This window comes from Alligator mississippiensis, chromosome 3 (assembly GCF_030867095.1).
Source record: "Alligator mississippiensis isolate rAllMis1 chromosome 3, rAllMis1, whole genome shotgun sequence".
In the NCBI taxonomy this organism is placed as follows: Eukaryota; Metazoa; Chordata; order Crocodylia; family Alligatoridae; genus Alligator; species Alligator mississippiensis.
This window is the reverse complement of record NC_081826.1, coordinates 147,771,463-147,796,965: the sequence shown is the minus strand read 5'-3', so window position 1 is coordinate 147,796,965 and position 25,503 is coordinate 147,771,463.

Sequence of the window (25,503 nt, the reverse complement as noted above, 5' to 3'; positions counted from 1 at the left end):
TAAAAAATGTCACCTAGCTCTAACTACATTAATTCTGTAGTTGCTTCAACTCTGACATCTGCTGCGTAGATCATTACTGCCAGCCATAGGTTGTCCTGTGCTCCTGGGTTCGAGTCAAAAGGAACACAAGACCAAATGGTGCTAAGTGACACTTGCAAGGTGCTTAGGACTTTCTTGGTGTTGAGGTTGCTCAGACTATTGAAGGGAAGATCCACCCTTTGGCTTCTTACTGGGAAGCTCTGACAACATAAGGGGCCTTTGCTTGTCTTCTTTGAGCCAGGTCACTCAAACTAACCCAACTAACTGCTGAGTTCAGCACCCTGTAGTGGGGGCACCAAGGCTTTAAAACTTTACTGCAATCTAAGGCAAAGAAAATCTGCTCTCCCCTCCCCTCTGCAATCCTTGCACAAACTTCACCTTCTAGAACAACTTTCTCTACCAGCCTCCAGAAAGGTGTGCACCCAATTCAACTGTATAAGGTCCTCATTGTCAGCACTGCGCTGTTTTCACTCTCACTTTTCTCCTAAATGTGAGAAAGTTGCAAGAACATGGAGCTTTGATTTTGTACACAGTAATGGGCAAACTGCTATGTGGACATTAGACTTGGCCTCATGCGGCCAGTGGTCTCATAGGACACAACTGGAATTATTTACACTTTGTCTGCTTCATGACAAAGAGCAGTGGCTAGGGTTACTGTATCAGGCCTGCTCTGGTAATGTTTGGAGTCCTTGGCTTTTCTTTGACTTGTATTGGCCTATTTTTGAGCCTCATATGCTAATGGAACTGCCACTGTCTTAATTGCACTGGCCAATAATTTCATTCTGGTAGTGTGTGAAGGTCAGTTGTCCAGGCTTATTCTAGCAGATCTTGATACTAGCAACTCTTAAAGAGCAGTTGAAACATTTATGGCCCTAGGCGGGGTCAACGAAGGGCTATACCTGTTCAGGCTCCCTCCTTTCTCTGAGATCCCAGTGGCAGTGCTAGGCAGTTGCTTCTCCTCAGTGATAATCTGCTCCTGTGTGGATTGACAAGCTTCCAGGCTCTGGTTTCTCCTGTTCGGCTTCTGAACAATGCTGCTAGGAAAGCATTTGAGGAGATGGGCAGCCAGAAAGATCATAGTTATGGCTGGTGGAAAGTTTTCTGTTAAAACTACTTTGTGATAGAAAAATTGTTTTTTGTTTTATTTATTTATTTTTTTGGCAAGCCAACATTTTTCAGGAAAAGTGTCTTCAGCTGATGACTTTTAGTTTGAACTGCAATCGTTGTGGTTTCACATTTTTGCTAAAACAAAATTACTGAAAAATGTAGTGATTTTTTTTTGGCACAAATAGTTTTTTTTTTTCCTTTCATTTCCATCAATGATTTTCCTGGTAAAAATACTTTAATTTTACTCATAATAGCTAGTTCTCTATGACCGCCCCTACATTAGACATTGACTGCGCAGTAGCTTGCTACTACTGTGCAGTAGTATCGCATGGCATGAAGTGTATTGCAGCACGACTGTGCAGTAGTAACAAGCTACTACACACCAGTAACAAGCTATTGTGCAGTATACAAGTACTAAATGACTGCACAGTAACAACTGCACAGTCAGAGTCTCATGTAGATGTGGCCTATGTCTCTGCTGTGTTTGAGCTGGTTTGTCCAGTTGAACATCTTAGTGCCTTTTGTTGGAAAGGAATGGTTTGGGAGCTTCCAAGGATCATTAGTTTGCTATTTTAGTGGGTTGGGAGCTGGACGTCTGGAATATATTTGCATTCCCCTGAAGTACTGGACATTGGCCACAGCCAGAGCTGGGAGTTTGGCTGGGACAAGGACTGTGAATTTGTTGTCCTTCTCTGTAGTGTGAGGAATGATTTTCTTCCTTTGATCCTCTGAGCATATATTAATCTAAACAATTCCATGCCACTGCAGTGGCAGGGCACTAGCAGTGCCCTGGTCTTCGCTGCTCTTTATTTGGGCATATTGTAAGGCTTTTTTCACATAGGGTGGTGGTTTGTGGTGTGTGAGAGGGGTCAGAGTGAATGCTATTGTGCATCCTTTGGATAAGTGCTAGCCTGTGAATACAGGGAGCTGGTCTTCATGGCCTAGTGGGTCCCAGCAAGTCCCATGTTCCGCATACTGACTGTTTGGTAATATTCTTTGTTGGCTTTGGGCAGGAAAACTCGCATGCAATGGGGGAAATGGTTAATTTTCCCCTTAGTTCTTAAAATTTGAATAAAAACCTGAACAATTTGACATGGCCATGAAAGTGAGATGAAGACCACAAGGCCTCGGCTTTCAGAGCCAGACTTCTCCCCCAGGCTCCTATCTGCTTTGCATTTCTCTGCCAGCCACAGCATGCCTCAGTCAGCTGGGGATTCTCCAGGCAGCATGGAGCAGACACAGCCAGCTCTTTGCCACTGCTGTTCCTAATCCTGGTAGAGAGAACATGCTGGGCCACGCACAAGAGTACTGCTGTACTCTGGCTGAACCCCAGCCTCTTGGGGGCTGTTACCAGTTTGTTCAATTTAGAGCAGCTGCAAAGAAACAGTCCACACTCAGCACATTGGTCACACCTCATACAGTGATGTATGTTGGCAGGATGAATAGCTAAAACTCTCACTTGTCAAACAGGCTAAATGCCACATCTGACTGTCTCCAGGTTATTTTGGTTATGAGTTTGTACGCAGGACCTTTCCTCTGGGTCAGTGCAGAGCAGAAGGTCCCATCTAGCCCTATGTTCCTTTTGTAGGTCCAGCTTGAGTTTGGAGTCCCCACCAAAGGGTCTGACTTGTCCCACACAGAGTAGCCCTAGGAAAAGACACACTGTTGAGTGTCCCGACATCCAAATAACCTCCACCACTCTTCTTTTGCAAGGTGATGGTATAAACAGAAATCTTTCAGCCCTGGGACTATGCTCTTTGGCTGAGGCCCTCTGACAGCCCTGTAAGAAACCCTGTGAGGAAACCTGAAGTTAACTGAATGTTTTAGCTTCTTTGTCAGCTGTGTGGTCCCCTTGTCTGGCAGAGGCAATGTGACAACCCTGCTGTTTGGAACTGAAGCTTCCCTCCAGTGAGAGGTGATCATTTCGACTGAATGTCCTACCCTGTCTTTTTCAGGGAGTTTTTACTTGCTGTTCAACCATGAACATGCCTCCCAAAACAATATGAAAAAAGACAGTCATTTCATTCCCATGTGCTTTACTACCTTAGGCTTTTGTGGGTTCATACTTAGGAAGAACACGCTCATTTTCCATTTGCTTGCCTTCACAGCCTGGTCCAGGTTAGAGGCTGAGGAAAAAAATACACCCTGTGAATCCCTGACAGGACCCCATCTGATTTGCTGTCATCTCCTGCATTTCTGCCCCATTGCAACTTCCCCACTTTCTGCTCAGCAGCAAGGCAGCAATACTCTCAGTGACAGCTCCTGCAGGAAATGATAAACAACACCTCCAATGAACCACCCCGAGTATCAGCCTTGTCATCAGCTCTTTGTAAAGGACAATGATGTACAATGCCTTGTAGGCTGTTTACTATTATTGTGCGTGCTTTAAAACAGTCTTGCTGCAGCCACTTCACTCTATAGCAGCAGTGAATAGGTTTCTATGCTTTTGAGGCCAGTCAACTACGTTATGCCACACTACTGTCTCCGTGCAGACAGTTATTTCCTCCCTTGTAATCTCCGCTGTGAGCGGCAGTCAGTTAGTGAGTACACTGAAGGAGAGGGGCCAGGTCTGCTACCTGGAGCCCATTGTTTACTCAGGTATGGTTCTCCAAAGGGACCGCGTGTGGGCAGAGCTGATAAGAATTCATTCTTGCTTGGCAGATGGCAGATCAGCAGCAGCATCGAGAACACTAGCAGAGGAAGCCTGCACCCAGCGAAAGGGGCAGAGGCAAGGCAAATATTTAGAGATCCAGCCGCTGGTGATTGCATTCTGGGCTATGCTACATTCGCCAGCTGTTGCGGCAAACCAATCTGTGCTCCTGTAGTGCCGATAAGAGCAGGACAAAGGGATAATTGAAGGAAAAGCTGAAACTAGCAACACAATAAATAACATTAAATCCTGGTTAGCAGAGGAGTGAAAAGAGAAAGTTAAAGCAATGGCAAAATGGAAAGTTACCTGAAAGACAGGCCACCAATGTGTCAAGGGCACTGAATGGACTAGCAAGCATGCTTAGGTCTAGCACAGCTGTGTAGGGCAAGGGGAAGCATGGTATTTATTTTAAAGTATATGGGGGGATGGCATGGAGGTGTGTGTGGGGGTGTGTGTAGGGGGATTGTGAGGAGATGTTAGGGGGTATGGAGGGGGGGCCTCCCATGCACTATGTCCTGGGAGCTATTATGCAATCACCTCTATATGCACTGCTTGAAAAAACATAAATCAGGACAAAAAGTATTTTTTAAATAAAATTAAAATATGTTATAGTAGATGTTTGCTTTTTAGCATGTCATTTGTTTTTTATCTATATTCTGTTAAAAATGATATCTTCTGAAAGATTTCATGTGTACAGCCCTTGACAGCTCACCAAAACTTGTTAAGTGGCCATCAATCCCAAATCATTGCCCACCCCTGATTTATGACATTATTGACTCCAAGATTGCAGGGGTTTAGGTTGTAGCCGTGTTGGTCTAAGGATATAGGCAGACAAGGTTCCTTGGGTGAATTTGATATCTTTTATTAGACCAATCTAAATGGTTGGAAAATAGTTATTAAGCAAGCTTTCGGGTTCAAAAACCCTTTGTCAGGCTAAGGAAGCTGCAGCAGTTGGTGTGTGCTCTTCCCAAGATGAACATGAGCCGCCAATGCTAGACTGCAGCCAGCAAGGCCAGCCATACCTTGTCATGCATCCAAAGATGCATCTCAAGCCAGTCCAGAGAGGTGATGCACCCCCTCTATGCGACTTTGGTCAGGCCGCAGTTGGAGTACCGCGTCCAGTTCTGGGCGCCGCACTTCAAAAGGGATGTGGCCAGCCTGGAGAGGTTTCAGAGGAGGGCCACCCACTTGGTGAGAGGGCAGCAGGACAGGCCCTACGAGGAGAGACTGAGGGACCTGAACCTGTTCAGCCTCAGCAAGAGGAGGCTGAGTGGGGACCTGGTGGCTGCCTACAAACTCATCAGGGGACATCAACAGCAAATAGGCAGAGCCCTTTTCTCCCCAGCACCTCCTGGGGTGACAAGGAACAATGGTAATAAGCTGATGGAGAATAGGTTTAGGTTAGAGATCAGAAGGCAATATTTTACAGTTAGGGTGGCCAAAATCTGGAACCAGCTTCCTTGGGAAGTGGTCCTTACCCCTACCTTGGGCAAATTCAAGAGGAGGCTGGATGATCTCCTGTCTGGGGTCTTGTGAACCCAGCATTCATTCCTGCCTGTGGCAGGGGGTCAGGCTAGATGATCTGTTCAGGTCCCTCCTGACCCTAGCTACTATGAAATTATGCACTTATACCAGACCATGTGTCTCCTCTAGACACCCATCCCTAAGGCCCAATGTTATGTACCCCTCTGCTTGCATTGGGCTTTGCATGCAGTGTGGTTGGTGTCCTGACAGGTGTGCGGTTACCCTTCCAAAGGGCAGCCCTCCCTGTGTGCGAGTCACTGCTGGTTGGATCAAGCAGCCCTTGTAATTGCAAAGGGTCCCAGGCAGCATAGTCATCCTGCTCTGAGACATTCCTCATCAGTACTACAGTGAGCAGTGGATAACTGGGGCATCAGCCCCAAGTGTCCACTTAGGGGTTACAAAAACAGTAGCCACCATCAGTGCTAGCTTAGTCACTGTAGCCGCCACAGCTGGACTGACTCCCCTGCAGCTGCTCTTTCCTCCCGTGGTGCAGATCCTTGTTGTTCAGCCGCTGCATTCTGATCACAGCCTGCTCTGAGCCACACTGCTCTTCAACATGAGCCAACAAAACTACCATCATGTCAATACAAACATTACTGCAGGGGCGGTGGACAAGATAAACCCATGTGCCCTGTATAGCAGGGAAATGATGGTAATAATGAGATCAGTGCAGGAAGCATAGACCCAGGGTAAACAGAGATTTGTCCATGAGGCAGCAGCAGGCCCTTGAGGTTCAGGGTGAAGGATTACACTTTGCACTTTCCTTTCCTAAACCCTGGAGCAAAGGAAGCTCCAGTGGCAAGAGGAGAGCAACAAAAGGGGGGGTCTTCCTCTTCCCTTGCTGTCAGGGCAGAAGCTGAGAGCATCTTTCCAAATGCCTGCTGCTCAGTATGGCTTGGAGGGTGGGAGTGTTGTAATGACTGTGCCACCACTGAGGCCAGGCAAACCCCTTCTGCTGGGGGAATCATGGGGTTAATTCTTCAGGAATCAGACCTGATCATCACAATGGTCCCTTCTGGCTTAGACTGTGATTCTGGGGCCTGATTCTGTTGCCCTGCATCTTGGGTGGTCACTTACCCCAGTGAAAAGCAAAGGAGGAAAGCACGCTTATCCTGATGGGGTTGCATTTTACCTGCACTTTCCATTGTCCTACACTGACAACACATATTTTCACTTTTTCAGCATGGGATCTCATCACTGGCATCTGAAGTAGTAGCCACTTGACAAGGTTTGGGTGATTAAGAGTATAAAGGGGAAGCTGCCTATGAAATTAGCTTAATTCCCTGAACATAATTACCTGACAATGCTTGGGATCAGTTGCAGTTGGAGCAAGTCCAGCAGCTAATATTATCATTATTCTTATAATTATTGTTGTACTTCAAAGCTTTTTATTCATCACAATTATAATAAGGCAGAAAATTGTTGTTTCTGGCCTTTAAGCCCAGATTTCCTGAAGGCATCTCTCCAATGCACAAGTGCAAATTGGCATTAACAGAGAATGAAGACATTGCCAATATAAGCATGCAGATACTTTGCATTTTGTACAGTAAGTCTAATTATGAGGGGTCCGGAGACCTTCTGCTCTTTCTGTTTCATTGGTTTATGCTGGGATCCCCTTTTATACACCTGATATACAGCCATTGCTAGCTGTTTAAGAAGTTTGCGCAGCTTTTTAAGACAGCAAATTAAACACCTGTACCAAAATCCAATTGAAACAGAAATGGGGATTTCTTTTCGGAACAACGCAATTGCCTACACTGAAACCAGTCCAAAAACATGCAGTTTAAGGCTCCTAGCCTTGTGGGAAGGGATCTAGAATGACCACAAGTGATCAGACACCTGACACTTCACCTACTAGATGGTGCTACTAAGAACAGAGTCCCTCCCCTCCCCTGCATTGCACTGGGGCACTGACCCAGAGGAAATTTCAGGCAAATCACTATCTGTATCAGCTCAGTTTTCCATCCTAGTACTTGGCAGACCTGGCCCTGTTAAGTTTGCAAGAGCCAATAACAAGTGAGCCAGAAGGGCTTTGGTTGGAGGCCAGAAATAAGAATACAAACTGTTTTTTAATTACATGGAGGGAGAAGAGTTGAGCTGAATTGTCAGGACACATGGTAACAGTGCTGGCTTGACTATAGAGACATGCACTGAGCGGGCAGGTTGCATGCTAGCATCCCAGGCAGCACCCACTGTTGAACATGTGGGGGAATGGTTACTACCAGGTGGGTTTGCAGGTTATCTGCTGCCTTATTAAGTCATGGTGCTGAACACTTTCGTCATCACTTTGCATCACTGCAAGATGCTTCAGTAGGGGATGAATGAGCAATGCAGGGGCTCCTTAAACTGAAGAGTGCCCTGTTCTTCATGGCTGGTACAGGGCCCTGCTGATCTCTGAGGGTGTCTGGGCTGCCTCTGCTATTTGTGTTGTTAAGTCCTTTCCTCTGACAAATGCCGGGTTCCTGTTCTCACCCGGGAGCTCTGACGGCACAAAGCTGTCACAACCCAGTGATTTTGGTGCCTCGGCATGATGGAATTTTCCCGCCACATGAGAACCTCTTGCAAAGTAAAGGTTTTCTGTTGCAGCAGAAAAACCCCGGTGCAAGAGAGTTCCCGCCATTCGAATGCAAATTTGTGCCCCGCTATTGGCCAGTTCTAAATTATTCCTACGTGGCGGCTAGTAATTGGCTTGCTAGCTGTTTAAAATTTCGTGTGACTTCCGCCCAAGTCGGAGAACTTTGAGCATGCTGCAGAGTGCTTCTAAAAGAGATCTGACTTGTGGCTGAGCTAATCGATAGACTGATCACCTATCGATTCTTCTCCCCGTCGCCGAGCGCAATCCGAGACGTACCCTTTCCCCACCGGCTTGATTTGTGGACGGATGAGCTAGCCTGAGCCTTGCCAGCTGGAACAACTAACATAGTTGTTCAGACGACCGGACCGTTTGCGTCGCAACCACAAGCGGCGTAAGTAAACTTTTACAACCATTAAGCTTTGTCCGCCTCTCTATTCACCAGCCCGCCCAACGAACAAGTAATTATTAGATCACCTCGAGTCGGCTCTGGCCGTCCGAGACATGGTGACGAGGATGGGATCTAAGGGCACGGTGCTAGAGAAGAACCTAATCGGGTGCTGCCCCTGGCGCGCCGGGACCCGCCACGTAGAGAATGCCAACGATCTATCAGCGCATATCGCTTACCACCAGGCGGTAAAATGGGATGAAAGAAATATTGATGGTTACTTCTCCGTAAAGAGAGAAGAAGCCGTAGGGAAGGAATGGAGAACTAAGCTATCCCTTGGGGAGTTCGGATGCATAATGGGGAGTGACCGGGTCTATTATCGATCCCCCGGAGGAAACCTCAACCATATCCTTAGCCGGGGTGAAAGCGCGGAAGGCAGAAAAGCTGACCCCCACTCAGGAATTCGCTCAATGCATTTGATACTTAAGGGAAGGAGGGGAACCCACCCCCACGGACTGGTTCAACTGTCCGGATTTGGTGCCTGAGTCGCGGGGCCATGAGCTCCTCGTTCAGCTCCGGGAGGATCTGGAAACTAAGGGCCGTCATGTGCCGAGATGGGGTCTAACTAAATGGAAGAAGGGAAAGATGATGAATGTGCTGTTCCGTACAGTAGCGGGTCTACTAAGGGAATATGCAAATCTAGAGGCACAAATGTATACGGCGAGTAAGGAGTCGCTGGAGCGGACAGCAAAGAGCTCCGGAGTGACGTTTATCAACAGTGCCGGCCGTATGAAGCCGCTAGCAGAAAATGGTGCCGAAAGAAGCGTGAGCCATCCGGGAAACCCGGAAAGGAGGGGCGGAGTTTCAGAAGACCCTGCGGAGATCCGCCTAGCGACTCCGCCCCCTGAGATGATGTCGTTCCCAACAGCCCCGCCTCCTTGCCACGGGGAGGTGGCAATGGGAGGAGGGATGTACCCAACGCTCCCAGATGAAGAATTTAACTCTTTCTCTACCGCAGCTCACCCGATAGCTGTGATGAAGCATGTTGCGGATGAAGAAGGTACTACACGTACCACTGTTATCTCTCGCACACGCACCCGACCAGAAATTCAGGAACTTTGTAGAGAATCTAAAATAAAACCAGAAGAAACCTTGGCCATGTGGTTAGGACGATTAATAGTGGAATTTGGATCTGACACCTTAGACAAAGAGGAAGCGAGTGCCCTGACCCGACAAGCGGCATGGAGCGGAGGGCATGCTACCGACTTGAATGTGGTCACAGACAGTGCCCACTGGCCCATCCCACTCCCGGCGCTCGTAGTGGGACAGGTAACCCACAAATTTCACACCTGGCACGAAGGTCGTCCACAGAAGGCTACTGCAGAGCAACTCCTCCTGGCTATAGTTGGGGTGTCATATCTCTCATGGAGCCCGAGAACGTATCCAATGGAACTAACAGCCGTCCAACGCAAAGAGAGATGGGCTCATCACCACCTATTGGACCCTGGGACAATTCCAATGCCCCTGGAAGCTATAGATGCCTGCGTGGAGGTATACGGAGGAGCAAATGCCGTTACACTCCGACTCTTTTTGAACCCAATGGCAGGTCAACCAGTGGGAAATCTCTTAGGCCATCTCCCACGACTACAAGCACTCATGAAGCAAGGTGAAGAAGCTTCTGATGATATAAGGGACCAACCTTCAGCATACCCAGCTGAAACACTAAGACCTAGACGTCAAGAGTATACTCCCCGGCGAGAGCCATGGCGGTCACCTCCAAGAACCCCGAAGGAAAGAACGACAAAGGAAAGGAACATGTTTGGTTTTCTCCTTGCCCACTCCGGACTCACAAAGACTCAGTTACGAATTTTGGGAGAAGGGGGACAGTCTCGTCTGGCCGAAGCGTTAGGATTCAAATTCGAGGACCCATCAAAAAACGAGTAATGGCCATCGGCTCTGCTGGCGGCCTTCTCCAGCTCAAACCTGACCCCACTGATTCTCGACCATACGCTGAACTTACTATTTACAACCCTACCGATCTGGATGACCAACAACAAGCATTCTTCCTTCTTGATACTGGAGTTCAAACCAATGTGATTACCTCGATGATGCCTCACCAAAAGACCACCAAAATGATCAAGGTACAAGGGCTTAACGCTATCGCCGTCACAACGAAGGTCAAGTTTTGGGTCCAGGGCCACCGATACCCCCTAGAGGCTGTCCTAGCGGGCATCAACATTTTAGGGATCCCGGGGATAAGAGCACTTGACCTTAAAGAACAAGTGCTACAGGCATTACCCATCGTTATCCCAGAACAGGATTGGCATCGACCAACGCTTCGTAACACCTCCACCTGGCGATATCGACCAATCCCAACTAAGGGTCCTCTAAAACAGTCCCTTATTGACCTCCTGCAGTGACTCAAGCGACGAGGCTGTATTAAAACCGTAACAGCCAGCACCTACCTGTCATCAGGATGAGGAGCTGAGAAACCTGGAAAGCCTAACGAAGCCCGGCTAGTCGTAGACTATAGAGAGGTTAATAAAAGATGTCAAGTACTTCAACAACCTAATCCTTCTACTCTGCCACAATGTATGTTTGAGATGGCACAGTTCCAACAAAATAAGTGGGTCGGAGTCACATTGGATCTAAAAAACATGTTCTTTTCCATCCCGATAACTGACCCGGAAGGAATACTAAATATGTGTATTGATGGCATCATGTACAGGTGGACAGTCTGTCCACAAGGATATCGCAACGCTCCATCACTAGCCACTAGTGCCATGAATAATACCCTAAAGAATTTTCAAGCTTCATACTCTCTTCCCCCAGAGAAGGAATTGAAAATTTGGAGTTATGTCGATGATATTGCCATCGTGGGTCACGATAGTTCTGTAGTTACTAGTATAGTTAACCAACTAGTTGCTCACCTTCAAAGTGAGGGATGGACAATCAACGAGGAAAAATCATGCCTACATCCTGTAGATGACATTACGTTCCTTGGTACTCGATACACCGGTTCTATCCGCCACGGAATCTTGCATGATGGTCCTAACATCGATCCATTAAAAACATTCCTCCCTGTTACTAAGAGGCACTTTCAACAGCTTTTGGGTCATTTGAATTGGTATCGGCATTATATTGGACCTAGTGATTTGGCACTCCTCACTAAATTACAGCGACAGATCCGTAACAAATCCCGAAGGTCCACGCCCTGGACAAAAGGAGACCAGAGGAACCTGCTTCACTTGCTAGCCACGGTTAAAGATACACAACTCCATGCCATTGATCTAGGTGAGTCACTAACTATAACCCTCGGGTTCACCACCAACCACGTGTGGGCTGTCGTGCATAACCCTCGCGATGAGCTGGTATACACGGCCCATAAGACGCTTCAAGCACAACATCGATATGGAGCTGTAGGAAAAATCCTCCTAGCCGAACAACTGGTGGAGCCATTAGCAAGGGGGCATGGGACGTTACGCGCTCCCGGTGCCACATTGTTACCTTTGATGGATGCGGAAAGAGTCGACTCACATTTTCAAGGGGAGTCTAAGACCTGGAATACGCTAGTGCTTACTCGCCATTACAACTGGCATTGTTGGAGGTTGGAAGACACGGCACTTGATCCAAGTCCAGAAGATGAGAAGAAGGTCCCTACACTGTATGGAACTTCTGCCCCGGCGTGGATGGCCTCAGATGGAACCTCCCGACATGGTGGAGGCTATGGGTATTATTGCAAAGCTTGTAACGATAGGGAAATATTTCAAGCCGACCCAGATGATAATTCGGCCCAAAAATGTGAATTATTAGGATTCTTCAAGGTACTAGAACATTGTCTGACACATCATAACGATACACTCCCCATTGCAATCATCGCAATTGATTCACAATACATTTATAAAATTCTTACGGGTACAGCTTTTCCCTCCAAAAATTTGAATAATTGGCAAGACATCTGGAAAACGTTAACTAAATTTGTGCGCCTCCCGTTGGTTAGGCACACTAAGTCCCACTGTCCGGATACTGATCCAGTACATGAGGTCATTGATAAGTTCTTAGAAGATCCATTCCGGACCGACATAGTCTTGCCTATCACATCTACCTCCGGTCCTGAAGTAAATCCATTCCTCACATGGCTGCACGAAAATTGGGGTCACCCGGGACCACGAGCTTGCCGTCAACGTTGGTGCCGAACCCTTACGGAGCCGGCCTCATACAGAGCTCGGCGCGATTGGGAAAAGGTAGCTCAGGCCTGTGAGATATGTGCTAAAGAAAAGTGCCATAGAACCAAACATCAGCTCGGAGCTTTCGATTCTTCACAGTTTCAGGCAGGAAAAGTTTGGCAGGTAGATCTGCTAGGACCCCTCCCAGGGTCTAAGCCGCCCTCCCAGGTCTCCGCCTCTCCAGGGACCTAGCAGACCTCCTGAGGCTAAAAAGAAAGGCCTACAAAGGATGGAGGATGGGAGTCACCTCCAAGGAGGATTATTCTGCACTGGTCCGGTCCTGTAGGGAGCTGACCAGGAAAGCCAAGGCTGCAACTGAACTCCAGCTAGCTTTGAGCATCAAGGACAATAAAAAGTCCTTTTTCAGATACGTGGGGAGCCAGAGGAAAAGCAGGGGCAACGTTGGACCCCTGCTGAACCAGATGGGGCAACTGACAACTGACGCCCAGGAAAAAGCCAGCCTATTAAATAGGTACTTTGCGTCAGTCTTTCATCAGCCCCATGGGACGCCCATGCCCGCTACAGGGCCGGGAAGTCCGGATGAGGGTGATCCCCTGCCCTCCATTAATGCTGACTTCGTGAAGGAACATCTTGAGAAGCTGGATACCTTCAAGTCAGCCGGCCCTGACAATCTTCATCCCAGGGTACTCAAGGAGCTGGCGAGCATCATAGCCCAGCCTCTAGCGCGGATCTTTGAAAACTCTTGGCGCTCTGGTGTAGTGCCCAAAGACTGGAAGAAGGCCAATGTGGTGCCTATCTTCAAGAAAGGGAGGAAAGTGGATCCGGCTAACTATAGGCCCATCAGCCTGACTTCTATCCCGGGGAAGATCTTAGAAAAGTTTATTAAGGAGGCCATCCTTAATGGACTGGCCAACGCCAACATCTTAAGGGATAGCCAGCACGGGTTTGTTGCGGGTAGGTCTTGCTTGACCAATCTCATTTCCTTCTACGACCAGGTGACCTATCACCTGGACAAGGGAGATGAGATTGATGTCATATATCTTGACTTCAAAAAAGCCTTCGATCTGGTGTCCCATGATCGTCTCTTGGAGAAACTGGCCAATTGTCGCCTTGGGTCCTCCACGATCCACTGGCTGGAAAATTGGCTCCGGGGTCAGACCCAGAGGGTAGTAATTGATGGAAGTCACTCATCGTGGTGTCCGGTGACCAGTGGGGTCCCCCAGGGCTCTGTCCTTGGACCCATACTGTTCAACATCTTCATTAATGATGTGGACACTGGAGTCAGAAGCGGACTGGCCAAGTTCGCAGATGACACCAAACTTTGGGGCAAAGCATCCACACCAGAAGACAGGCGGATGATCCAGGCTGACCTGGACAGGTTCAGCAAGTGGGCGGACGAGAATCTGATGGTGTTCAATGCCGATAAATGCAAGGTTCTCCACCTTGGGAAAAAAAACCTGCAGCATCCTTATAGGCTCGGCAGTGCTATGTTGGCTAGCACTATGGAAGAAAGAGACTTGGGGGTCATCATTGACCACAAGATGAACATGAGCCTGCAATGCGATGCTGTGGCTAGTAAAGCGACCAAAACGCTGGCTTGCATCCATAGATGCTTCTCAAGCGAATCCTGGGACGTCATTCTCCCCCTGTACTCGGCCTTAGTGAGGCCGCAGCTGGAGTACTGCGTCCAGTTTTGGGCTCCACAATTCAAAAAGGATGTGGAGAAGCTTGAGAGAGTCCAGAGAAGAGCCACGCGCATGATCAGAGATCAGGGAAGCAGACCCTACGATGACAGGCTGAGAGCCCTGGGGCTCTTTAGCCTGGAAAAGCGCAGGCTCAGGGGTGATCTGATGGCCACCTACAAGTTTATCAGGGGTGACCACCAGTATCTGGGGGAACGTTTGTTCACCAGAGCGCCCCAAGGGATGACGAGGTCGAATGGTCACAAACTACTACAAGATCATTTCAGGCTGGACATAAGGAAGAATTTCTTTACTGTCCGAGCCCCCAAGGTCTGGAACAGCCTGCCACCAGAGGTCATTCAAGCGCCTTCATTGAACACCTTCAAGATGAAACTGGATGCTTATCTTGCTGGGATCCTATGACCCCAGCTGACTTCCTGCCCTTTGGGCGGGGGGCTGGACTCGATGATCTTCCGAGGTCCCTTCCAGCCCTAATGTCTATGAAATCTATGAAATAAAGGATTAGTTGTTGTCGACTTGGGAACAAGACATTTACAAGTCATTTCCCCACGGAAAAGCAATGCCACTGCTGTCATTTCTGCTTTAACTGCTGTATTTGCTACCTGGCAACCCCCTCATGAGATTCAGTCTGATGGGGGACCCCCTTTTAACTCCAACGCTCTGGACAAATTTGCTCGTCTTCATAATGTAGCCTGGCATCTTCATTTGCCGTACCACCCGCAGTCCAACGGCGTTGTGGAAAGACACATAGGCCTGTACAAAGAACAACTTCACCTCAGAGGAGGAGGGACGTTTAAGAACTGGACTAAATTCAATCATGATGTTCTCATCTCACTAAACACCACTAAACCATTATGGGATGAAGCTAATGCCCAGAAACCCCCACCTTGGGAACCCAAGTTCCAGCCCGATGAGTTAGTGTGGCTCTCTATACCGCACCCCCATCAATCTCATCCACAAGTTCATAAAGGAACCGTTCAACGGTCGGGACAATATCCTAATACCTATTCTGTCCAATTAGAAGAAAAGCCCGATCGTCCCCCTATTATCGTTCATCACAACTGGATGACTCGCCGTTCCGACGTTCACCCAGTATCCTTACAGTAAATCCAATTATGAGTCTTTTTTGTTTTGTGTTGTTGTTTTCTTTCTTCACAGGTTTAGTTCCAGCAAAGCAGTAACCCACAACCGCCCGATTGTGAGATTCGTCGAGCACCAGACTGCAGTTCGTTCGAATCAATAGAGTGATGGTTGTGAAGGAGACACTGAGACGGCGAACGTCCATTCACTCAGGACTTGCTATAACACTATTTTCTCTCATTTTATTAAGTATTTTATTGACATTGTCTGTTAATAGGAGAAAACGGACCGACTACTAGATGAGGGGAGTCCCAAGCAGATGTTCTCCAATCAGACGATGATCAACAGTTGTTGTTATATGTTCAAAGTTATTGTATTTTGTAATTTGTTGAAAAGACCGGTCTATAAAGTTGTTTGTTTACATATATATATAGGTTGTTAAAGCTTTGCCAGGTCAGTAAATCCCGAAACAAAGATTCCGTATGATGTACTCATGTGTCTAAAATTCCAGTTGTGCCGTCGGCAAGGGGGCATGTCACAACCCAGTGATTTTGGTGCCTCGGCACAATGGAATTTTCCCGCCACATGAGAGCCTCTTGCAAAGTAAAGGTTTTCTGTTGCAGCAGAAAAACCCCGGTGCAAGAGAGTTCCCGCCATTCGAATGCAAATTTGTGCCCCGCTATTGGCCAGTTCTAAATTATTCTTACGTGGCGGCTAGTAATTGGCTTGCTAGCTGTTTAAAATTTCGTGCGACTTCCGCCCAAGTCGGAGAACTTTGAGCATGCTGCAGAGTGCTTCTAAAAGAGATCTGACTTGCGGTTGAGCTAATCGACAGACTGATCACCTATCGATTCTTCTCCCTGTCGCCGACCACAATCCGAGATGAACCCTTTCCCCACCGGCTTGATTTGTGGACGGATGAGCTAGCCTGAGCCCTGCCAGCTAGAACAACTAACATAGTTGTTCAGACGACTGGACCGTTTGCATCGCAACCACAAGCGGTGTAAGTAAAGTTTTACAACCATTAAGCTTTGTCCGCCTCTCTATTCACCAGCCCACCCAACGAACAAGTAATTATTAGATCACCTTGAGTCGGCTCTGGCTGTCCGAGACAAAAGCCTCTACCTACTCCATTCTGGCACAAGTGTTTTTGACAGAGTGCCCTTCATTCACTGTCAGCATGGGGCAGGGGGTGGAGACAGGGGAGATTTAAAAGCAATCCTGAGATAAGAGCTGGGAGGGTGGAGTCTCAAAGGGGAAAGGGCAGGGTGAATGCATACAACTTGTCCCTCCTGAGGGGAACTGGGTGCCACCTCCCAGGCCCTGGCCTGAGTTGTTGTCTCCACTCCAAAATCCACTCCTGTTCCACCCTTCCAGAAGAGTCGCCAGCCCCTGAATAGACCCTGCTCAGCCCAGCTGCTGGTGCCTCGTCCCCACCCTATTTCTGTGGCCTCCAGCATGCCAGGCGACTCCTGTGCTAAGCCAGGGTGAGTTGGAGGAGACCTGGTGGCTCTATGCCCCCCATCTGTCCTGATGGGCCTGAGTCTGCTCTCTGTCTGTGTGATCCCGAGTGTTGCTGCTTAGGTGAGTTGCCACTTAGCTGCCTTTGCTTCGCCACCCCAGTACCTCCACTGCATCAGAGGCCAATTTGTGTCCTCCATGACAGCATCATCACCTCTGCCTCGAGGTCTGCCCCCTCCCTGCTATCACCTCTCGAGACCTCCTACCTCCCAGCTAACCCTCCCTTTGCCCTTTTGCTTTCCTCCCCTCCCCATCACCTTTATTTCCCCCAGCCTGCCCTTCATGCTACCTCCTGCTTTACAAACAATCCCCACACCCCGCTTCCAGGCCCATTTCAGAGCCTCTTCAAGTTTCCAAACACTATCTTGGCCCCCATAACCTCCCCTCTGGCTCTGGTGTACAATTTCCCATCCCCCCATTTTGCATGCAGACCACACAACACGTTTGTGGCTCCATGGGCACTGGCATTAGCAAGACAGGCTGCTGCTCTGCTTTCCCTCCATGGGTCTGTCCTCCTTTGTTCCCCTGGCTGACACGGAAATGCTTAACCTTTGTTGAAGTGGCCGGGGAGTCCACCTCCATCTTCAGTATAGCTGCTAGGAGTGCCCAAGGCCACAGCTGAGCAAGAGGCAGCCTGCAGTTGCTGCTCCACCTCCTTGGACAGAGTCTAGGGGTGGGCGAAGTAGGTGACCACCCACGGTGCTATGGTCAGGGGGGGCATCTCACACACACACACACACACACACACACACACACACACACACACACACACCCAGCAGCAGCAGCACTCTACCCCCACCCCATCCTGCCCCAGCTGATCTCCACCTCCCCTGCCTCCAGCTGCTGCTGAGAAGGAGGTGGGCCAGGCAGTATTGGCGGGTGCAGGAGCATATTCCCCACCTCCCATGATGGGGCCAGGGAGATGTGCACACCACTGGGGACGGAGCTGGTGACAGGGCCACCTTCCCAGGCAGCCACGCTCCCCCTGCTCCTTCTCCATCACTCTGCCTGACCAGAGCTGGCTGTGCAGCTGTGCCAAGGGTGTTGCAATTATTCCTGGCCTCAGTGGCGGCTCCTTGTGGGTGCTTGGGCAGTGATGGGTCAGGCTGATAGTGCGGGGGGGAAGGGGCACTATGTCAAAATACAAGTTTGCCCAGGGCGCCATTTTCCCTAAGGCCAGCTCTGTCCTTGCGCTCATGTTCCCCAGGATCTACTATGCTTCTGTTTCCTTTATGTGGAGAATGGCAATGAAAAGGTTGCTTTGGACTTTGGCTCTCTTATGCAAGTCCAGACACAGACCACAGGCAGGTTTTTATTTATGGGAAACAAACTACTTACTGATTCTCCAGGCAAGAGACCCAGAAAATACTGACAGTCCTGAAAGACCAGAGCTACTTGAGCTGAGACATGAAGCAAACTGTCTCCGAATTCACCATTGTGGACAGAGGCTGATCCCAAGCATCCCTGAAATAGCCTAAATGGCTTAGGTGCCCATGTGGTGGTCACTAAGTCAGGCCATTCAATGATTAGGTTACCACTACCTTGGAAAGGAGAGAGTCAGCAAACCTGGGGTTCAGGAAGCAGAGGGAAAAGGCAGAAAAAGGGGAAAGGGCAGAGAAATCACATAGGAAAAAAATAACTCACACCCCTGGCCTTGGTGTTTGCTACAAAGCACATTAGTGTGGGTAAATCAATAATTCTGAATTAAGATGAAACAGAAGCCTAAAGCGTGGGATTGTTGCACTGTTCTCAAACCTCCCATTGCAGAGGTGTTTATTATTGGATTTCTTTTACAGTGGGGAGATGTGCTGCAGGAGAGGGGACGCTGTGTACACCTCTGCAATCCTTTGTGGATTGATCACTGGGAAGGCCAACAGATTAATAAATACATCGGGTGAGTGAAATCGATATTCTCTTCAGTGCTGTACAAACTGCACCTCCCCTGGGGTGCTCCTAAATGCCGAAAGCCCTGGTAATTGCACTTCCTATTGTAAACAAAAGACTGATCAAATAAAATACAGATTTAAGCAGATGACTTAGCCTGTTCAGAGTTCCCCTCCACAGAGAATCTGGAAAGTTATAAGTGTACTAAAGAGGGAGATCCAGTGATGCACTTGGTAGAAAACATATGAATAGTACTGGGTGTCAGTGCTGAGACACCCAGTATTGCCACCCAGTACTGAAGGCGACACCCAGCTTCCTACTTCATGGCTTTGTGTATCCAGGCTTTGAACACTTTTTGACCCTTTCAGGCATGGTTGGGTGTATCTCATGCAGAGATTTATCTCCTGTGGAATGTTGTCTGGTGATCTGTGTCATCAGAGCAGCAATCCACTGCAACTGGATCACTGGCTCATCTTAGAAGCCAGCTTTGCTGTAGAGATTTCTCCTGTTCCACTTGCTTCTTCTGTGTCTCCTGCTGACATTCCTGATGGTTATAGGCAGCCACCTGTGCCACAGCTGATGGCTCTGTCTGAGAGTACAGTGGTGACTTTGGTTATTCCAGCTGGGATGTCTGAGGAGGAGCACTGTCTGCTTACAACTGGTTCCCTGGGAGTCATGGGCAAGGTGCTGCTGGCTCCTGCAGACATGTGTGAATTGTCTCTTGCCTTCCCACATTCTTGCAAGGCGTGTCAGAAATGACTGAAGAGCTCTTGCTGGGATCACTGGGATCTTTCCCTCCTCTCCTGGGGACTTTATCTCAAGCTCTGTGGCTAGAGGTGTAATGATTCTGACCTTCTGGAATCCCCACCCCTAGTTGCTTGAAGCAACTTGGCCGTTATCTAATGGTAAAGTGGGGACTTTACCACTTTAACACTCAGATAGCACAAAGCAGCACTATGCCAGTGTAGTTGTGAGGCACTGGTCGTCTTAGCTGCTATGTGCCTGAGCCTGGCAGAGAGGATGTGCCTGGTTGTGCGTTGTGGCAATACATTTATAGAGCAGCTTGCTGCATATTCTGTCTTTGCATAGTGATACCTTGATCCAAGAAATGGTTCAGAGCCAGGGGTCCTCCTTGGGTTTACTCTTGGCGATTGTAGCTCAAAGGCCAACTTCCATAGCATAGAAAGTACGGAGAGTGTGGACTTCTAGGGAGCTTAGACCAGGAGCAGGCAGTTATTTTGAGTGGAGGGCCACTTACCAAGTTTTGGTGAGCTGTTGAGGGCCACATGGGTAGCCCCGCCCCTTGGCAGGTGCCCTGCCCCCTGGCCACCACCTTGTGACTGGATACCTACCCCCTAACCCCTGGCCTTTGCCACCAAAAGTCCCTCCCCTTGCCCCTGGAAGTACTCCTTTCAGCAAGGGGATTTGCCATCTCAGAACCAGAAAAATACCAACTTATATTGTAAAAAGCGAACTTCTAAAGCATTCATTAATTTGATTTCAAAAAATATTTTTTCCTGGTTTACGTGTGCTTGTATAGTGTGCATAGAGCTGATTGTATATAATAACTTAAAATTAAGTCTTGCTTTTGTATATTGTGGGGGGTATAGGTTTGTGGGGGTCTGTGGGTGTGTGGGTATGTGAGGCATGGGGGAGAATAAGTGTGGGGTGAGGGATCATGTGGGTGTGTGTGTGGATATGTGGGGTGTGGGTGGGTGTGGGGTTTGTGGAGGTATGTGTGTGGGGGAGGGTGGCTGGGGTGTGTGAGGGGGTGTGGGGTCTGCATGTAGGGCAGTGTGAGGGGGAATGTGGGTGCATGTGTATGGTGGGGTGTGTGTGTAGGACTCACCCTATGAACACACATGGTGGTACCAGCACAGCCCCATGCTCCCCAGTTGGGTAATGCAGCCAGGAGCCATGGATGCTGGAGCAGTGCATGGGCAGGAAAGCAGGGAAATGACTCGGGGGGGGGGGGCGGGCTGGGCTGCTGTGTCCTGCTGCCAGCTCCCCTTAGGTCCAACTGCCCATGGTTCCTGTCATCTTTGACAGGCAGCCAAGAGCAGATAAATATTAATTTTAAAACATTTTTAGGGGCCCTGTGGGCCAGATAGAATGGCCTGGTGGGCCAGATTCGGCTCATGGGCTATATTTTGCCCATCCTTGGCTTAGGTCCTCTACCTGGGATTTCTTGAGCATAAATTAACAACCTTCTATAGAAGCATAACATTGGCTAATGTAGTTACACACTTTTATCTGTGGCAGGTTAAAATGTTATGACTGTGTTGTCAGGCTTGATGGTAGCTTTATGAAGAGTTTAGATGATGGATTTGTATAGGATGGTTCGGATAGGAATGATCTGGCCTCAGGCAGGGAGCTGGAGTAGATGACCTCTGGATGTTCCTTCCAGCCCTGCTTCTCTATGACTTTAGGACTCTGACATATTTCCCACTGCCCATAAGGCTGACTCCATCATCCCACAAATCCCACTCCACAGCTAATCAGATTCTATCTGGTGCCACCCATGTCCCTGCATCACAAGGAAGCAGAGCCACTTTCTTCTTATCATCATTCTCAGTAGCAGGTTTTAGAAGCTCCATTTTGCTAATTGAAAGAAGTGGTTGAATTCTTTTATCTTCAACTCCTCCGTGTGGCTGTCCTGCTACTTTGAAGTGAGTGGCTCTGCTCTCTGCTTACTTTTAGCAAATGAAAATCCCCATTCAGGATGGTCTTCTACAAACAAGCTGTGTGACCAGGTCAGATGTTGTTTGTGTGTATGCACCCTCAGTTTGTTTGTGAAGAACAAGTGCTTTGACCTCCAGCATGAGTGAGTACATGCATTTTTAGATATCTGGGGTATGACTTTCAAAAGCAATGAAGTGACTTAGAAGCTCAAGTCCCATTTTCAAAAGCCGCTTCAACATTTTGAAGTACAAGTTCCTTTGACTTACAAAAAAATGTAGGGTGGAATTTTCAAATAGGTCTAAATGATTTAGGAAGAACTGGACATCCTTTTGTTATCATGGAATTATGATGCAATTGGAATAACAGAAACTTGGTGGGATAGCTTGCACGACTTGTGAAAATTTCCAGATCACAGGCTCAGGTTTTCCTGGGGGACTTCAATCACCCAGACATCTGCTGGGAGGGCAATACAGCGGTACAAAGGCAATCCAGGCCCGTGGTACTAGCGAGGACCCATGTGTGCAGCCCCAATCCCGTGTGCCCTGTGCCTGCTCTGGACTCACCCATCTAGGCGTCAGCAGTGGAAACAGCAGTGGCTTCTGGGCAGAAACTGTTGCTCAGTGTTGGGGAAAAGTGACTCCTCTCCATTGCAGTTGCCGGGCAGTTTTTGGTACAGTCACCCAGAATCTGCACTGCACTGGGATGCCTTGCATCTCTGCAGCTGTCACTGCCACCCGGGCTGTCCAGCAGCTGCTCTGCACTGTCACTGCTGCCGTGCTGGGTAGCCCAGAGGCAGCGGTGACAATGGTGGAGCCACAGGGCAGCGTGGTACAGTGTGGGCTCTGTGTCTGTACCAAGAACCGCCTGGCAGTGGTGAGGGGGAAGGGCCACTTTCCCTGTGCGTCGAACAACAGTTTCTGCCCAGTGCTGGCACCACTGCTGCTGTTGAGCCTGGACAGGCAAGTCTGGAGCAGGCACGGGGCACACCAGGTCAGGGCTGTGCGTGCAGGTCCCTGCAGGTACCGTGGGGCTGGGACCAGTGGCAGTGGCTGTTGGAAGGAGCTGACCCAGCCCCACTGCATACCCAGTGGGTGGTATGATGCACCACAGCCAAGCAATATGGAACAGGTGATGGGCTGGCTGAGGCTGTATGCTGCTGGCGGTGGCAGGGAGGTGCCTCGGGGTGTGCGGGCTCCAGGCTATTGTGGGGTGGAGGTGGGTGCTGACTGGCTCAGGGGGATGCATGTGGGAGGGTCCCCATGCACACGCCACCATACACTCAAACACTCCCCTGAAAACCCCACAACCACACCCTCCCCCACACACAATCATGCATCCCACAAACACTGCGTCCACCCACACCATTCCTTACCCCCCACTACAAGCCCCATGCCCCCCACACACACACCTACACCTGAACACCTCTTGGGGGAGCCCCACTCACTGCTACACACACACCCCACCACACACATGCACGCACACATACCCAGCCACCCTTCCCCTCTACACACCCCACAGTCCCCCATAAACTTCATAACCAGCCACACACACACCCACACATCCCCACAAACCCCCCATATCCACACATACCCCCACACCCCACATACACACACATCTACACTCACTCACAGCCCCCTACAAACTCCATACCTACCCACCCATACCCCCCACCACAGTCCTCCACACCCTCTGCAATATACAAGAGTAAGACTTCACTTTGAGCTATTATGCAATCATCTCTATATATACAACACAAACGCACACAAATCAGGACAACATTTTTTTTAGGATAAAATTAAAATATTTTATTATGGAAGTTTGAGTTTTAGTATATAATTTTTTTCCAGTTCCAAGATGGCAAACCCCCTTCCCAAAAGGAGTATTTCTGGGGACAAGAGGAGGAACTTCTGATGGCAAAGGTCAGGGGTTAGGGAATGGACATCAGGTCCCAAAATGGTGATCAGGGATCGGGGTGCTTGTCAAGGCACAGGGTCACCCTTGCAGCCCTTGATAGCTCACCAAAACTCATTAAGTGGCCCTCCAGTCAAAATGATTGCCCACCCCTGGACCAATAAGAGATAGTAGCTGTGCTACAATTGACAAGGAGCGTTGTCACCAAAGGGTGGCACAAACTTGGGTGTCTCTAGGTGGGTGACTTAAGACAAAGCTGGAAGAGACTTTTCAACCGGTTCAGACTACAAGACATAAATGAGCATGGCTAATTGAGTGACCTGCTAGCTGCGTTATCCTTCCACCAGATGACTGGCAGCTTGTTGATCCTGTAAGAACTGGTTGGTGCAAGGATGGGGTGTCAGGGGAAGAGGAGCTCTGAGGACCACCAACTCAAAATACTCATGAGAGCAAATATAAATAACCAAGGATCCTCCCTTTCTCATAAAAAGATCAAGACATGGTGGGCAAGTTGGAGGGTATGCCCTACAAGTAAGAGTAAGTGGAAGTCAAGCTGTCTGGTCCTAAGAAGTGGTGCTAAACAGACAGGAGTGCCCAGTCCTGGTGACAGAACCGAGTTGGGCACAGCCATCCACACTTGGCCCCAAGTTACTTACCCCAGAAATAGCCATCCCAGTCTAATAACCTGAAAGCTGCTCTTGTTCTGGAACTTTTTGAAAGCTGCCATTTTGTCATATACTCTGACACATTTTGTGCTGTGATACTACAGTCAGGACACCAGTTTTACAGTTTTGCTGTGTTATGGTTTTATGTAGCCTATAACTCAGTGGGATTATCACGCAGTATAAAGCTTCAACAGATTAAAAACCGCCTATCTCAGGGGTCCTGAAGACAGAATGAGGGCACAATAAAGTGCTGGTTTTAAAGCACCCAGGGTTGTGATTTGTGTTTCATATGCAGTAATAAATTTCAGTACATAAAAGAGGATTTTTAATGAAGGAGTTCAGTTTAAAGCCAGGAAGTTTTAAAAAGATTCAAATTTATTGTTAAAGAGAAACAACTTACTGGAAGTTGAAGGAAGAAGACTCCATTGGGAACAAAGGAAATATGGGTTTTAAACTGGAAAAGACACTCTTGTTCGTGAATGTGTTTAGTGTTCAGTAGACTGTAGCACAGTGATACTCACTCCTGACTAGTCTGGGAGCCACAAGTTAAATAGATAGCCACAACAAAATGTATACCCTGAGGTAAACTGTGGCCAAAGTACAGCAATTCAGAATACAAAACTGCTTTGCATTAGATAATATGTGGACTGTAACAAGGGAAAATACTTTAAAAATGGCATGTTGGCTTCTGTAGCGTGTACTAAGACAGACTGAGTACATGCACTGAAAGCAAGCAACCACTCAAAACCCTGTGAAGAGCCAAACGGGATGAGTTGAGGAGCCCCCAGTGGATGGCTGTTGTGGTCTCAGTAATCCTGCTCTCAGAAACTTTTCTGATCGACATCATGCCTAGAGCTGCCTAAATCATATCCTTTTAGATTGATACCAGTCATGTAAAACTAGAAGTACTGCAGTCAAGCCTTGAATGAAATACCTTTTCCTTTGCCATCTGCGAGGAAATCCCAAAGTCCCCACAGAGCAAAGGCATGGCTTTGTTCAAAAATGTGCCGCTCAAAGGCAGGACTTTGGAGAAATGCTTCAGGAACTAAAACAAGCCACATGCTTCAAGCACAGGACTGTCAGCCTGGAGGCCCTGAGCTCTGTGTTCTGTTCTGCATTATGCAAGCTTCATTTAGTCAGTTAATATTATCAATGCTTTTAAACAGCTGGGGAAATGGATGCAAATACACATCTAGGTCAAGGTTGTGCGTTGTTAAATCCAGTAGGAGAACACCATTTGTTTGGTCCCTGCTTGGACATCATTCTGAACATTGTTCTGCTGGCAGAAAACTCTCTGCTGTCTGAGCCTGCTTGCCCGTCAGTGAAATGGGGTTAATTGCCTTCCTCCCTTGATATAACTGTGAAAATTTAAGGCCTAGCCAGTTTCTGGATTGTGTTTATCCTGTGGGTCAGGGAGGTTAAGGACACAATGGAGTGCAGCACTAAAATACATAAAAATCTCCACCAAAATACATAGAGCTACTCACATGCTTAAACATGCAGGGATTAGCCTGCAGGATGGTGCAGGCCAATGAACTGGGAACAGAACTGGGAGAGAAAACACCTCAGAGCTGAGCCTGGTTTGCTGGG